The sequence below is a fragment of the Motacilla alba genome, chromosome 13 (assembly GCF_015832195.1).
Source record: "Motacilla alba alba isolate MOTALB_02 chromosome 13, Motacilla_alba_V1.0_pri, whole genome shotgun sequence".
In the NCBI taxonomy this organism is placed as follows: domain Eukaryota; kingdom Metazoa; phylum Chordata; class Aves; order Passeriformes; family Motacillidae; genus Motacilla; species Motacilla alba.
In genome coordinates this window covers 6,636,246-6,651,341 of record NC_052028.1, presented here as the reverse complement: position 1 = coordinate 6,651,341, position 15,096 = coordinate 6,636,246, and positions in this window count along the sequence as shown.

Sequence of the window (15,096 nt, the reverse complement as noted above, 5' to 3'; positions counted from 1 at the left end):
ACTCCACGGAGATGAATCCCTATGAAATCCCACATGGGCTTTTCTGGAAGAGGATGGTAAAGAAAGTGTTTGAACACCCACCTCCTATGTTCACATGCCAGATGCAGAGCATACATGGAGATTCTCACATCTTTGTCACTGCTCAGACATTTTTAGGCAGAATTTTACTCAAGTAAAAATGAGTCAAAATGTCTAGAGGCAACAAGATTTGACTCAGAGGAAAAAAAAAATATAACACTATTCAGTTTCACAGTGTGGAAGAACAGCCTCATCAGGTGACAGATTCACAGCCACCAGTCAGCCCAGCATGGGACCCTGACATGGGAGTTCTGTGTTTGTTCTGATGTTACATCAACAGAAGCTCCTTCCTTTTTCCTTGAATCATCCCTAGAAGCTACTGCAGGACTTTCTTAGTGATCAAGAACATTTTTTACACCACCCATGACTTTAATTAGAAAAGTCTCTCTTTTGGACTCTAAGACCTGAACAATCTGATTTTCTTTCTATCTCCTTCTATTTTCACCAATATGATAAATAACAACAGCTTATGAAACACCCTAATGTCTGGAAAATGGGGCACACATGCTTCAAGGAGCAAGTAATAAGATAACTTCTTTCAGCCTGTGCTTTGTGTCTGAATGACTGTCCAAATAAATTATTGTTACTGGGCAAAGTCAAACTTTTTCTTATGGGCTGTAAAAATATCAGTCATACTTTAAAATCTAAAAATGCTAGATCCCTGACTTTCTATAGCACATCCACTGAAGAAAAATTCCTTGTGCTATGCATAAACATGACATAGCTTAAATAAAAATGTGTTTACAGTCCTAGCACATGAATTTTGCAAGTGAAGTGTATTATCAGCTTGTCAAGCTGTTGCAGTCATGTTCCATCTGATTACAAACGACGTCAAACACAACAAGAGAGGTAAAAGCCTTGAAACAACGAGTTTCTGTAGGCTCATTCTCTCTGGCCATAGCCCCATCCAAACTGGCAGGATGATTTCGCAGACACTGATAAATTCATTTGATTAAACTGCTTTAAGGCATTTGAAGATGCTCTCAGTGGATTTTGCACTTGCAGCTCAGCTGTTATGGGCATCTTACCCAAAGACTAGAGATACTTCCCCTCAAAAACCTGCAGATCAGCCAACACAGGGCACAGCTCTTCTCAATGTGCTGTCAAGGGAGCAAAGATGTGTTTGCTGAGCTACTTCTTCAGCCAAGGACATTTGAATGCAAACAGATTCAATGAATTTCTTTTCAAGTGTCCTTATAACGCAGTATTTGATCAGCCTCAAGTGGTACAAGCCCAAGGATCTAAACCAGCCCCAAGATGTTGCATTTGTTCAGCAGTGATTTGCTGTTGGCTCCCCAGCACACTGCCTTTGCTACACTCTTGATTTTACATGTATCATCTGATTAGCACCAGATCCCTGCAATGCCTCATAGGAAAAAATAATTCAGCTGCCGTAGAATTAATGAAAGTTACTTAAAGATCTCTCATACTTGGAGATCCTGGTTCCATTACTACCCATAGCAGCAGAACCCCATTTCAAATAAGTGGTTTGTAAGCTTCCAGGATGGCTCTCCATTGTAGTGATATTTATTAATGTAACAAATTTACTGCAAGGATATGAAAAAGTCCAGAAAAAAAATTAAAGGGAAGAAAATCTTTTATGGTTATCTAAAGGCAAATATTAAACATTGTGGAAATACAATAGAAAGATCTTTTTCCCAAATTAAATTATCTTTTTATGAAATAGTTTATAAAAACAGTGAAATGAACTTCAGCCAAGAATCTTTCAAATGAATATACCTTTTCAATCAGAGAAAAAGACAATGGAGGTCATAGTAAAAGCCACTACAGATTATTACGACCTGTTTTAGGCACATACATTTAAGAACAAAAACTAATATTTCTCAAATGTAATCAAATAAGAGTTCAACTCTTTCTTGATGAAATTATTAATTATAATAATCCAGGAAGCATTTCAGACAGTGTTTTGCTTTGATTTTTTTATTGCACAAAACCCCACAATCCTCAACTTGTGGTTTAATCTTTCTGCTGCCTGAAGAGCCGTGGCAGGCATGAAAAGGTAAGGGACACCATTCTTCAAGGTAGTGATGTATTTGACAGGAAATAGAAGTCTTACATCAAACATTAGCTTTAACATGACCATGCAAAGTATTTTTGGAGCTACATATAATGCTCAGTTACACCTCATGGACATGACAAAATAATACACGGATTAATGTAAAACCATGGGCTGGGTAGGGTTTGGTTTCCACTGATGCACACATCCCTACTTTGCCTCACCAGCCCTGATTTGTTGGAACTCTGCTAATTTAGACCAAGTAAAATGAGGCTTTGGGCTATTGGGGCCTATACCAACCTCTCATCTTCTCTGTGGAAGGCAAAGAAAACTTTAATGAAGTAACTGGAGCAATATATCCTCTTTCCACAGTTAAAGGACAGTGTGAATCATGTAAATAATGAATGTACTGATACAATGTTCAATGGCTGCAAAGCCAGAATGTTCACGCCTGTAAGAACTTTTACATCCACATCATCTATCCCTAAAAAGGTAGCCAGATTTGCAGAAAAGGTGAGTATGCTCCAGTTCAGAGGATGCCAGGCATGACTTCACTAGCAGCTGTCTAAAAATTGGAGCTGTGTTCTGATCACTGAATTCCTGAATATCAATGCCTATGTTTATCTCTGATCCTAACCCAGGCTTCCTTTTTCTTTCCAAACAAAGTTTGCAGGGCCAAAAGTTCTGCATCCATTTAACAGTTTTTGAACAGATAGATTTTTGGCTTGCAACTCCTAAGCAGTATAGAAAAGAATAATTTTAAGACTACTGAGACAGAAGAGAAAGGTCATCATGGACAATACAAAGAACTGGTAAAGCAGAAAGTCCTTATCATAGCTTTAGTTGATAACTAACCATCCATCATTCAGTCCCCTGGTCTGCTCCTAGCAAATGAGTTAATAAAACAACAAAAATGCTTTCAAGTGGATATGAGCAGAATTAAACAGGTGCCTGATGCTTTTGAAAACTGCATTATTTCTATCCATGTACAGAATGACTATTAAAAGCATACTGGTGAGGCTAAAAAGCAATTATAACACAAAAAACATCATCAGATTGTGCAGAAAGTTCTGCCAACAACATTTTCTGAGTCTGAATTCTACCAGAGCATGCAGCTAAAAATCTTCCTCTTGCAGCTACATGGACAATGCCATAAATACTTAGGTGGCAAGCTATGGAAACATGGGTTTCAAGACTTTGAAAGACACAAAGAATTCTAGGTTATGTTCACATTGCTGCAAAACCTTTTCTTAATTATATAAAAGAGCTTGAAATTTATATTGAGGATTTTCAGAGATCTGCATATTCATTGATCAAACAAATCTAAGACACAAATTACTTGTTATGTTCCTATATCAGGCCTTAGTAGTGGCAGTAGGAATAACAATTAGATATCCAAGTCAATTCTGTGAGATATTTTTACCACATTATTCTAAACTGACAGAATTTATCTTTCAATACAACTTTTATTTTTCCTGAATACCATCCTTGGTTGACTGAAGAGCAAAAGATACAAAAAATGAGAATATTAATTTTGTTACAGCCTTAGGTTCAAAAGGAAAAAGTAAGCTTCAAGAGATATAACCTAGAGAAAAGCAGTTTTATCTGGCTACTGCAAGAAATAAATGGAAAGAAGTTTATAAATAAACATGATTCATTTATTTATAAATGTCTAGAGATAAGAAATAATAATAATTCTCTGATGTAACAAAAGCTGACGTATTTATTGCTAAACATAATGTACTTAACAACAAGAGCTGTAAGACAACAGGCTGTTTTACTACTGCCTCTTAATGGGAATTACATGAATAATGAGTCTCAGGAGGCACTTACCAGTGATAAAGGTAAATATTGGCTCTAAAAAATGTCAGACAAGCTATTATATCTCTGTATTGCAAGCAAGCTACACAGATTATTAGCTATTATTTTGTTTTATTATATCTAGCATTAATAGCTGGGAATGTATATTTAGAAGATAAAACAGCTGATAATATCTGAAAGCACAGTCAGTGCAAAGCAAAAAATAATCGATTTCTTTTCACACCATAACTGTGGCTGAATGGTGTGCAGGAATAAAGGAAAACAAGCTTACATCAAGGTCAGTGCAGTGAAGGATCTTTAACAGAAACCAGCACAGAACAAACAGAATTGCAACAAATCACATTAAAATCTCAGATGGATAATATAACTTGTTTCTACTACTATGAGTTTCTCTATAGGAACAGAGAAGAACTTGCCTGAGATCTGAGCTCTGGTGCTTGACCCATTACAGAGTGTACTTTGCATAGCTAGAATGGACATCCTGTTCTCATCAGTGCACACAGAGGGAAACAACACACAGGAACTTTGCCTGTACCACACCAGAGGGAGTAACTAAAAGTATCTCAGTTACTTAAAAGTCAGACTTGAAGCAGCTCAACATCGGCTGAGGGAGGCTGGCAAGCAGCTGATGTGCATCTGTATGAAGGGAGGAGGAGATGATGCCACTGCTGCTGACCCATGACTCCCGGGTTTCAGCAGGAGCCAGTGGCTGCCCAAGCCACCTGGACAATGCTCCCTTGGCCACTGCTCTGCCTGGCAGCCCCTGACCCAAAGAGCCTCCCTGCAGGAGTGACCTGACACAGAGCAGGATTGTGCCTGCCACAGATTTCTGGGGAAAAGCCTCAGCCTTGGTGTGGGTCTGTCTCTGAGGTGCACCACTGAACAATAAGGTTGAAAAGGACACAAAGTTATCCTTGGGCACTCCTTGCTCCAAAGAGGGACAAATGGTTCTCACAGGAAACACCATTCCTTACCTCTGAATAATTCTGATTTAAATGTAATAATTGTATTTGATTATTTCCACAGTTAAAGCAAAGTGTTTCAGAAAGGCCAAGAAACCATTAATATTGGATGTATGCCAACAGTTTTCTGTCCAAGAAACTCAGACTTCTACAGGCAAAAAACCAGGCAGACCAGACCACGACCTGTTAGCTGCAGTAACCAGTAACTCAGGATGTCTGAGATTTAGGAAACTGTTCATCTGAACATAACTTTCGGTCCACTTCTGCAGAGTCAAAAGAAAAACATTCACCATGGTCACAATACCATATTTTTGGTGCTATAACCCAAAAGTTTAGCTATGGTTTAACTGTCCAAGGACTCAAATTACCAAGTCTTTTTCAGTAATGTGAAATGGCAATAATAATGCTGAGCTGCTTATAGATGCTCATGTTTCCCTCTTTAAACAAAATGTGTTTAAGAGGGAGAATTGTTTGCAGTTCACCAGATTTGAAAAAACCATGCAAGTATCTACTCATTTTGTTCTCCCAAGCTTCTTCAATGACCTTTATATTCTGCTGAGAAAAAATGTCAGGTATCAGCTGGTATTACTGCTATTAGCTCTAACAGCAGCCAGGATCTGTGCTGTGCAACTGGGACTTCTCAGCAGCGAATGCTGTACAAAGAACTAAGAGGCAGGTAATTGGAAAAAGGCAGGGAAAGCTGAAAACCTCACCACAGTAATCGTAATGTTCATGTACATTAGAAGTCTCAGCACAGGAATGTGCTATTAATACCCAAAATTCTAGCCTGTACTAGGCAGTAGCATACAAGCACGTTGTGGCTAACTCAGTTTTAAAAGAGAATTCTAAATTAAGCAGAAATACATTTTGTGGAGAACTTTTTCACCCCAGCCCGTTTCTAGTGAAAAATCAAAGATTTTTGAGATAGATGGTTCTCACATAGTTTATGGAATTCTTAGCAGAAGCCTAAAATGTCCTGACAACACCTTTGGGTTTTGTGGTTGCAGGGTAGTCACGTTCCCTTTCTTGCAGTGAGTTTCCTCATAAAGAAGAAAGTTTCCTAAGTTTGCATGGTCTCTCTGCAGAAAGTGATTCCCAGCTGTAATACATTTCAAGAACTGTCTTAACTCACTCTACCCATCAGTTCTACTCCACAGTTGTCACTTCTGATGTTCCAGAAATCACTAGTCTGACTTACATTTCCTTTGCCACTCGTGTCACTGCTGGCCAGTGCAGGGCAACAGAGGTCAAGGGGCAGAGCTGTAAAAATATGCCAAGATGAGGAAAATCAATTCTGGAGCCCAAAAGGCAAAACTACTGATGCAGAAGATTATTAAATACAACCAGTTGCCTTATGGCTCTTGAATCTTCCGAGGAAGACACTGTGAGACTGCTGTTCAATAAATATGAAACACTGTTTTAGGCAAGTCAGAAAAAAATCAGATTCTTCTTTTTTCATTGCTCCTAATTATTGTTTGCTGGGGGGGGGGGGGGGGGGGGGGGGGGAAGGGAGGCAGGGGAGGATGGCAGAGTGCTTATCTCTATGAAATACTTTAAAAGAATTTCTATGGCTAACATAACAGAAAGAGTGCAAAACCTGCTGACCCTTAGAGAAATTTGCATCAGCTCTGGGACTCTGCCAAGGGCACAAAGTCATTGAGGAAAAATAACTATGTGTTAAATATGTGTGTTTAGAGCTTAAATTGTGGTATGATGCGGATGAACTCTCAACCCTAATGAAACAGTTCTAAACCTCTAATCAAATTATTAAAATGCTATTAGGTTTTTTTAATTTATTCACATGAATTTTCTCCTCAAGTTCAAGTGATTCTTCCATCAGCCATAGCTTTAGTGTTAATTTGCACTTCAACTTTGATGTCTAGACACCTGCAACACAACAAAATTTACCCACACTCCATAATTTCCTGAGGATGATGAACAAACCACAGAACTACAGTTCCTTCTAAATTTTGTGGAAACCAATGGAAAGTTTGGGATTTGACACTCCAATCTTTCTTTTTTACTTAAAGCCATATGTACAACATAACCATGGTTTTACATGAGCCAGAGCAAGCTACTCATGAGTGATGTCCATCTCAGCAACCCCCAAAATTTTGTTCCAATTTCCCATGGAGATAAATGGTGAGCTACTCAAATGTGTGAATGGCATTGATGCACATAACCTGGAAGTCTGATTCTAAGTCGATATTTCAGTATGTACACAAAGGCAGAACTCATTTGCCACCTTTTTCTCCTCCTTTCTTCGCAAATTCTTTTTGTGTGGGCATAATTTGCTTTACAGTCTTGAAGTTTTCTACAAAGTTATTTTTCAAGCTGTGTGTACCTAGGTAGAATTCTCATGACCTAGGAAAGTTAGGGTGATAAGTGAGCACATGATATATCCTAACCACAGTTGACCACTGAAATGTAGGTGCCTAAACCAGTTTGAGATCTTGGCCCACGTAGGCTGAACTGCATTGAATTTCACTCTTGACATATCTTGGTAAAATAATAAAACATGGAAATTTTGTTTTCAGTGGTATTAATGGAACATTTGAGCTAGAAGTTCCTTGCAGATTCCCTCAATTTTGCTAAACCTTCAAATTGAGTGCTTTTGTTTCACTCTTGCTTTTGCCAAGAGTTGTTAGGGCAAGATATAGGGAAGAGACTCAGGAAAAAAGTGAGATGACAGATTGTTTCATGCCACAAGGGACTGTGGGATTAAGAAACACAACAAGCTTGTGGAAAGATTTTGTGGCTGCAGGCAACCTATGTCAGAATTAGAGAGCAGTAGTCCTGGGACAGCAGTGCCCCAGAGCCGTGACTTGTAACAACTGTATATGGCCTAAATACCAAAACAAATCCCCATTTAGTCATCTCCAATCTACTCAAAGGAGACAGTAAGACATAGCAAGGAATAACTAAGTAGTTGCTGCATTCCAGTCCATTCTGAGACTCTTATCCTGAACTAACACAGACTTTGTATGCAATAAAAAATTAGCTTTTGGAGCAAAAGTTTATTGTTACTCTCTGTAAGGTGCTGAATCACCAAACTGGATCTTTTTCCATTAATATAAACCACCTTTTGGTTTTTTTTATTTTTTAATTTAATTTTTCCTCCATATGATAAATTGTTTTTGGACTCAAAAAAATGGAGAAATGAGTTTGACCCTAGTGAGTGTTGAACAAATACTGGAATTTACTTGGATTAGATGATACTTGATGAGCAGCTACAACATCAACCTTTGTGAAGCCCAATCTTAATGAATCAGTAACATACCATTTGAGAAACCTGAATTAGGAAGACAAATCTACAATTGCTGTAGTCTAAACTGTGTTTAGACTACAACTTGCAAGACTGAGCTATCAGTATAAAAAATAGCCTGGTAAATACTCAAACATAAAATTTTACTGCCTGTGCTCCATAAGGTTTTTTTCTTTAAAAGATACATACATACTTTCTTTTGAGCAATATATTTTTCCTCTAAAAAAGATTTTGATGAGATGATGTCTAAGTTAATAGGCAATATAAGATGCTATAAAAAAATGTGGGTCTATATATGATCACTAAAATGCAAGGTTGATAATGTAGCAATACTATTATTGTGTTATCAAATGATTCACATGAAATAGCTAGCAGACCAATAAAATCCTGCTCAACTTTCATGAGTTAATAAAGTATATTATAAATGTTAGGTATATTCTGCTATATAAAACATTCTTGTGTCTGCAGTCTGTGTTGTATTTTATACTGAATAGTATGAAAAATGCATTCTGTACAAAAGACAAGAAGAAAGAGGACGAGAAAAGCAGCACAGGTGATGGATTTCAGAGATTCAGCTGAAAAGCATTAAGTAAAAAAGCCCTATGTGCAATACAAGGAATATTCAAAGAAGCTAGAGCAGAAAAAATAAGAGGTAATAAGCTTCCATCCACCAGAAACAAGGTTTAAGAATATCAATGTACATCCCAGTAAGTTAGTTGAATTTGTGTTTCTACATTTTTTATCCATGTTAAGAAAGCAAGACCTAAGTAGTGATTTGACTTAGGACCCTCTCCAGCTACATCACAAAATTTTGCTAGTGAAGTAATTGAGCCAATAGAAATATAATTAAAATGGGATTTAATTCCTTATTAATTTGAAGAAAATATTTCCCCCCAAAAAATAACAAGAAAAACATTCCTGCACCCTAATCAATATAACTGCCATGATCATTTCCTACCTGACCAAAATATCCAATGAGAAATTTCAGCCCTAATTAGAAATATCAGTTTGAATCACCCAGCTCTAGACACGCATTCAGAGTGGACAATTAGGAGGGTTTTATCTGTGAGCTTTTTTCACCTCAACATTAAACAGAGATTTGAAAAAATTGATACAATTGTCAGGTCGTATGGTGCTGAGTCATATGTGGAAAAAAGTGAGTGCCAGAATCAGGCTGGGATAAAAGAAAAAGGTTTTTAATGAAGTAACATGCTCAGTTATGTAGAAATAGAGGATTGCAGGGAGAGCCAGTGGCCCTATTGGCAGCATGGGTGGCAGTTTTTAAGCAAAACTCCATCATCATAATCTTATGAGGTGATTAAAGACAAAGACTCAATTAATAAGGATTGTTATAATGTGATTTGAAGTGGATTATAGTATCATTTTACTTCCTGGGCTTAGCAGATAGAAATAGCAGATGAGTGCAGGATCCTATTACCTAGCAATAAAATAACAACCTACAAGCCCAAACTGGGAAAATAAAACAGAAAAGCAAATTGTCAGTAGAACAAATGTTAGTAAAATTACTGACACGAGGTCTAGGCTTACGCTGCTGCAAACTAACCAGGGTAGGGATTTGAGAGCTGCTGCTGAAAATTCACAAATTTCAACCCAATACAATGCAGTCATGAAGTAGGAAAATGCAAATTGGAATCAGAGCTCCAAAGAGACTGAAATGGAAAATAAATAAAAAGAATTAGTGTTAGTATCTACTTTTTTTTTCATCTACAGTAATAGGATGTTAAATACAGAATGATGCTCAATTCTGGATTAGAAAACTGAGACAAAAAAAGACAAGTGCCTGAGCAACACAACTAGTGTACATCATATGACTTAATATAGATCAGAAAGATTTCTTAAAATATAATGAATTGAAAATTAAAAACTGTCTCTAGTAGAATAAGAGAGATTAAAATATGTGGTATGAACAAGGAATCTGTGCAGTAGTTTCAACAATTACACATAAAATGACATGCTACCTGTTTCATTAAGAAGCAGTAATCAAGCAAATTGACTAAACCAATTAATATTATACAGCAGTCAAATTAATCGCCCTACTGGGATACCCTCTGTAAAGGTAGAATTATTATTTGTCAGAAAAGCTAAATTCCCAATCTGAAGTGAGGAAATTAATCTGCTTCATCACCAAATCCTACTGACATGTCAAGGGTAAGCCTCTAGGGCTAATTCTCCATCTCAGCACACACTGATGAGGAGCACAGGAGCAGACCGGTCTGGGAGTCCTGCCTGTGTCATCTTGATTGATGACCAGTTCAAAGAGAGATTTGTAAATGCTTATTTGGCCCTCCATGAGTTTCAGTCAGCACAACAGGCAACTCAGAGTCCCAGACAATGCTGGGGCTTCCTTGAAAAAGGCACTTTTATATAAAATGAGAGCTCTCCAGGAAATGACCATTAGCAAAGGATGAGAAAGAAAGGTTGATAAGGGAACTAGACTCACAGATAAGAGCAGATTAATATCAGAAAGAGAAGCAGTTCTTCCAAGTTCTGCCCAGTGTCACTCCCATACTATGTTCTATCTCCATCAGGATACAAAATTCCTATCTTAGACTCTTCCCCCTCACCTCACTGCCTCCTCCACCTCATCCCAATCACTGATTATTTCCATGTCCTTTCAGACACTGAAAGATGCTGAGACAACAGACTGCAGGCTCACTTTCCAGCTCTGCTGGAACCATCATCCAAAGATTTGAGAGAGATTGCACGTAACCTCTTTATAAAATTAATCTCCATTCCTGACAGACCTTGCACTCAAATACAAAATCAGTCTTTTCCGAATCCCCATGATAATCAAAGTGCTATAGCCCTTGTTATAAATAGATTTAAGTGATCTTAGCTCACTTGTTCCATCACTCTGCCAGACAATCTTGCTATCACAAAAGGATTATCATAAATGACCTGGAAAATTCCGTTAACCCACAATGGGCTCCAGAACAGTTATAGTGCAGGACACCTTGAAGTAGCTATTTCTGCCCTTAACTGTTATTCATAAAAGAAAAATCTGTACTTGGGAGCATTCTTTTATCTACTTTTCTTTCTCCAGGTCTTACTTGCCTTACAGAAAAACATTCTGAAAACAACAGACATGGTCCGAAAAAAACTCCAAAACCCCAAAAGAACAAAACCCCAAAAACTGAAACACATTTCCTTATTTTGGCTTTAATATAAAAGAAGTCAAGGTTAGTTCTAAGGCATTTTCTTCAACATATAACTAAATCTAAGCTTCTTGCACAGATACACTCCAATTAGCCTGTGATTGACAGCTGTCAGACTGGTTCATAATCAGGATTCTTTATAGTAGATATTAAAAGAGACTAAAGGAAAAAGTCATAGAAAATTGAATTTTGTTAGTAATCAGACTAGTGCTAGCTCATTGAGATTTCGTTGCTGCACATGCTTCTTTATTCATTTCAAAGACAGGCATTTAAAGACGCAGTCATCTTTTCCATAGCAGAGACATCTAGTGAGGTTTATAAATGAATGAAGTCATCCAGGAATGAAAAATTAAATGAGTTCACCTACACAGAATAGCTCACTTCATGAATACCTGTGCAGTAGCTTAAACTAATGAACAAGCATATGCAAAGGAAACAAGTATATGCAAATATGCAGGAAGCATACATGCAGTATAATTTTACAAACTATGAAAAGGGAACTTACTGCTGGAAATGAACATTTCTCAAATAAAAAATGTCTTCCTCTGCCAGACTTCTGATAATGTAATATTTTGTTTATTTAAAAAATGGGAAGTCAGCAGGAATGGCCTCTTGTTCTTCCTGAATGCCTCATAGTCATAATGCCTGAGATTATTCATTCTCCCTGCCTTTATCATTATTCATATAATGAGCAGGGGCAATACTATGTTGTTCCAGGTACTATACACACATGGGCTAAAGAAATTCGTGTGGCCTTACTGACTTTTCAAAGCAACTTGAAAACTAGTTTTTCTCACCAGCTCTTTGAAACAAAAAAAGCACTCTTCCATTTAAGGATCAGTGTAGCTGGAAATAACCAAATCCATTTTCACACCTTCTCTCATTCCCTGCCTTCAGCAAGGGTCTCACTAGAACAGTAATGTTTAAATTGATATATTCTAGGAATTTTGAGCATTGAATTTAACCACCAGTGACTGTCCAGAGAACCAGCTTGGTACTCACAGGAAACAAAAGCAGCCATGAAGGGACAATTACAGATTGGATCACATCATTTTGAACGGAGAACAATGGCCCTAATTACCACTCTCTTTGCTTAGAAATTACCTCTGTGTTTCCCCTCTCCCATGTATTCTCATGTGGACCAGGAAAAGAAACTAAGTATTCTGGAATGTGCCAACTAGACACAGTCTGGGAATGGCCTTGTCTCACTGTGCTGATTTCATTGTGCTCCTAATTGTAGCATCAGTGGTCATAATTAAAATGTCACCAAGAAATTAAAAATGTTCCTTCTCTGCAACATAAATAAAGCTCTGTTTATTCAACCAGGAGAAGGATTTGTGACACAAAATACCCTTCTACACTAATTTAATGAGCTCATTTTCTGGGGAGGATTAACTGATAAGATGTTTAGATGGAACTTAATTATTCTTCATGAGATAAAGTAGCAAATTAGGGTATACTGTGTGGATTAGTAAATAAGTAATTTATTTTTCTATAATTATACCCAGGTTCAAGCACCAAGTAAGATGTGTTGTGTTATCAAGGGACTGTATGCTACATTTTCCCAACATTCCTGAGTTTCAGCATGTTAGTTTATTATTCAGAATTGAAGAGCACTAAAAAAAAGAAGATAACAGTGAGAAAATTAGTAGAAAAAAAGCTACAAGCTTTCATGATAAATATTTACGTGTGAAGCACATTTTGTATTCAGATTTCAGAAGCATTTGAACTATAGAGTCCAACTATTTTCAGAATCACAAGATGACAAATGGAGTCTTTTATGTCTGTTCTATTGTTTATGTGAGGTTTTATAGAGTGCTAAGTATGAATTAGCAATATCTATATAATCACAGAAATACAGATTGTGTAGTTACTCAGACACTTAACACTCCAGTAGCATTTTACATGATCATTCAGTACTCCATCACGAGGATAGAAGCCATAGACAAAAACATGGAGGTTTTTCCATGGTTTTCTTGCTGTGATTTTTGAGTCTAAAGTGTCATAAAATGCTTCAGAGCAGTGAAAGCTCTACTTTTAGATAAACTACCCATATTCAGCATGTTTAATCTGCACATCTGGCTGGAATATGAAAACCATAGAACCACAGGACAAATGCCAAACCACTGTCGGGTTTTGGGAGTTCTTCTTTTGGCTTTTTTTTTCCCTTACATTTTCCATTCTAAGGGAAGCTCCTGCCTTCCTTAGCAGACACCTGTCTTTCAAACCAAGACAATCACCTAACAAAACCTGGCAATTTTTCAGTTTGGTTTCATTTGAGTTGAAACAGGTCCATAATTTAAAGCCTTCTGCTCCATATCATCAGCAGAAGTGATACACCTGGGTCTGTTGAGCAATGCTCTAACCCTGGTCCATTCAGGACTTAAAGCAAAGAGAAAAGGCATCAGCATCCAAAGCATCTTCATTGTGCCCTTGCCAGAGAACCAGAGAGACTATGCAGAGCAGGCAGACTTAAAGTCAGTCAATAATGCAAGTTCATAACCTCATGAAACTCACTTTGTTCTGTATTAGCATTTGCAATCAAGCTGTTAGCTGCAACTTCTGAAAACAAATGCATAAATAATGACTGATATGTAAATTAGGTAATCTATTAGAATGTCTCATAGAACTCTCATTCAGAGGGTGCATGTACTCTCTAAAAATACCATAGGGTTCAGTCTACCCATAGCAGGAAGGTGGGGAAGGTCATGCCTTTGCCTGTGCCTTGAGCCACTAGAGTCTGAGATCTGCAGCACTGTGCATGTCCTCCTTTAGTGCCCAACAAGAGCCTTGTCAAAGAGAACACCCACTGCCTTTTGACTTTCAGGAAGACCACAGAATTTACTCCAAGTGTTTTCTTGAATTCTCAGATTTCTTCAGATTTCTTCCTTTCTGGTATTTTTCTCAATAAACTCAACATTGCTAACAACTGACCAACCAATTGGGTGCAATGATTAACCTGCTAACACACACAAATGGACAGAGAACATTAGCTACAAATGGTTCAAAGACAGAAGATATATTTGACCTCTACCTTTTTCACCAAAGCCTCAATCTGTAAAAGACCACGAAACATAAACGCTGCTTCTCCGATATTTTCCTACTCTGTCTCTAATGCTTTTCTGGGTTTAACCAACCTTGTTTGTTTTGCTCCCTGCAAGGTACTCAGGGTTCCAGTCTGTTTGATTCTTCCAGGTGATGGTACAATACTAGTTTTCAGATATCTTGTGTGCATATCAGACAAACTACTGGGCAATTCATTCACAGCACAGGGCAGGGAGGGAGGCAAATGACTCCAGCCTGGCTTCACACTGCTACCTTCCCTTCCACAAACAAAGAAATCTTACATGTTGTTAGTTATTTAGCTTAAATCAATGAGAATAATCTAGTCATATTTGGATGTGTCCAACTGCAATTTTTTTTAATATAAATTCATCATTCCTTTCCTACAAGACAAGTATTTGTCTTTTGGTGAAATACAGCTCCCCTACCACAAAGTTTCATTTCAAAGCTGTTATTTTACAGATGTCTGCTGCTTCTTTGCCCTAAAGCTTCAATACTCTTTTCCTCAGAGTTAACTTTAGACACTCAAAACACCCCAATGTTTATACCCAGACACCTTGCTTTGTTCCCATTGCTCCATACTTGCTGACAGGAACAGCAAATAGAGAGTGCAATCTGGTAACCACGTGAAAAATACATGATGATAGATTACTTTTTGTCTGGCTACCATGTTACCCTATTCAGTTTATAAACTGCTGCCACCCTTGAGCCAGA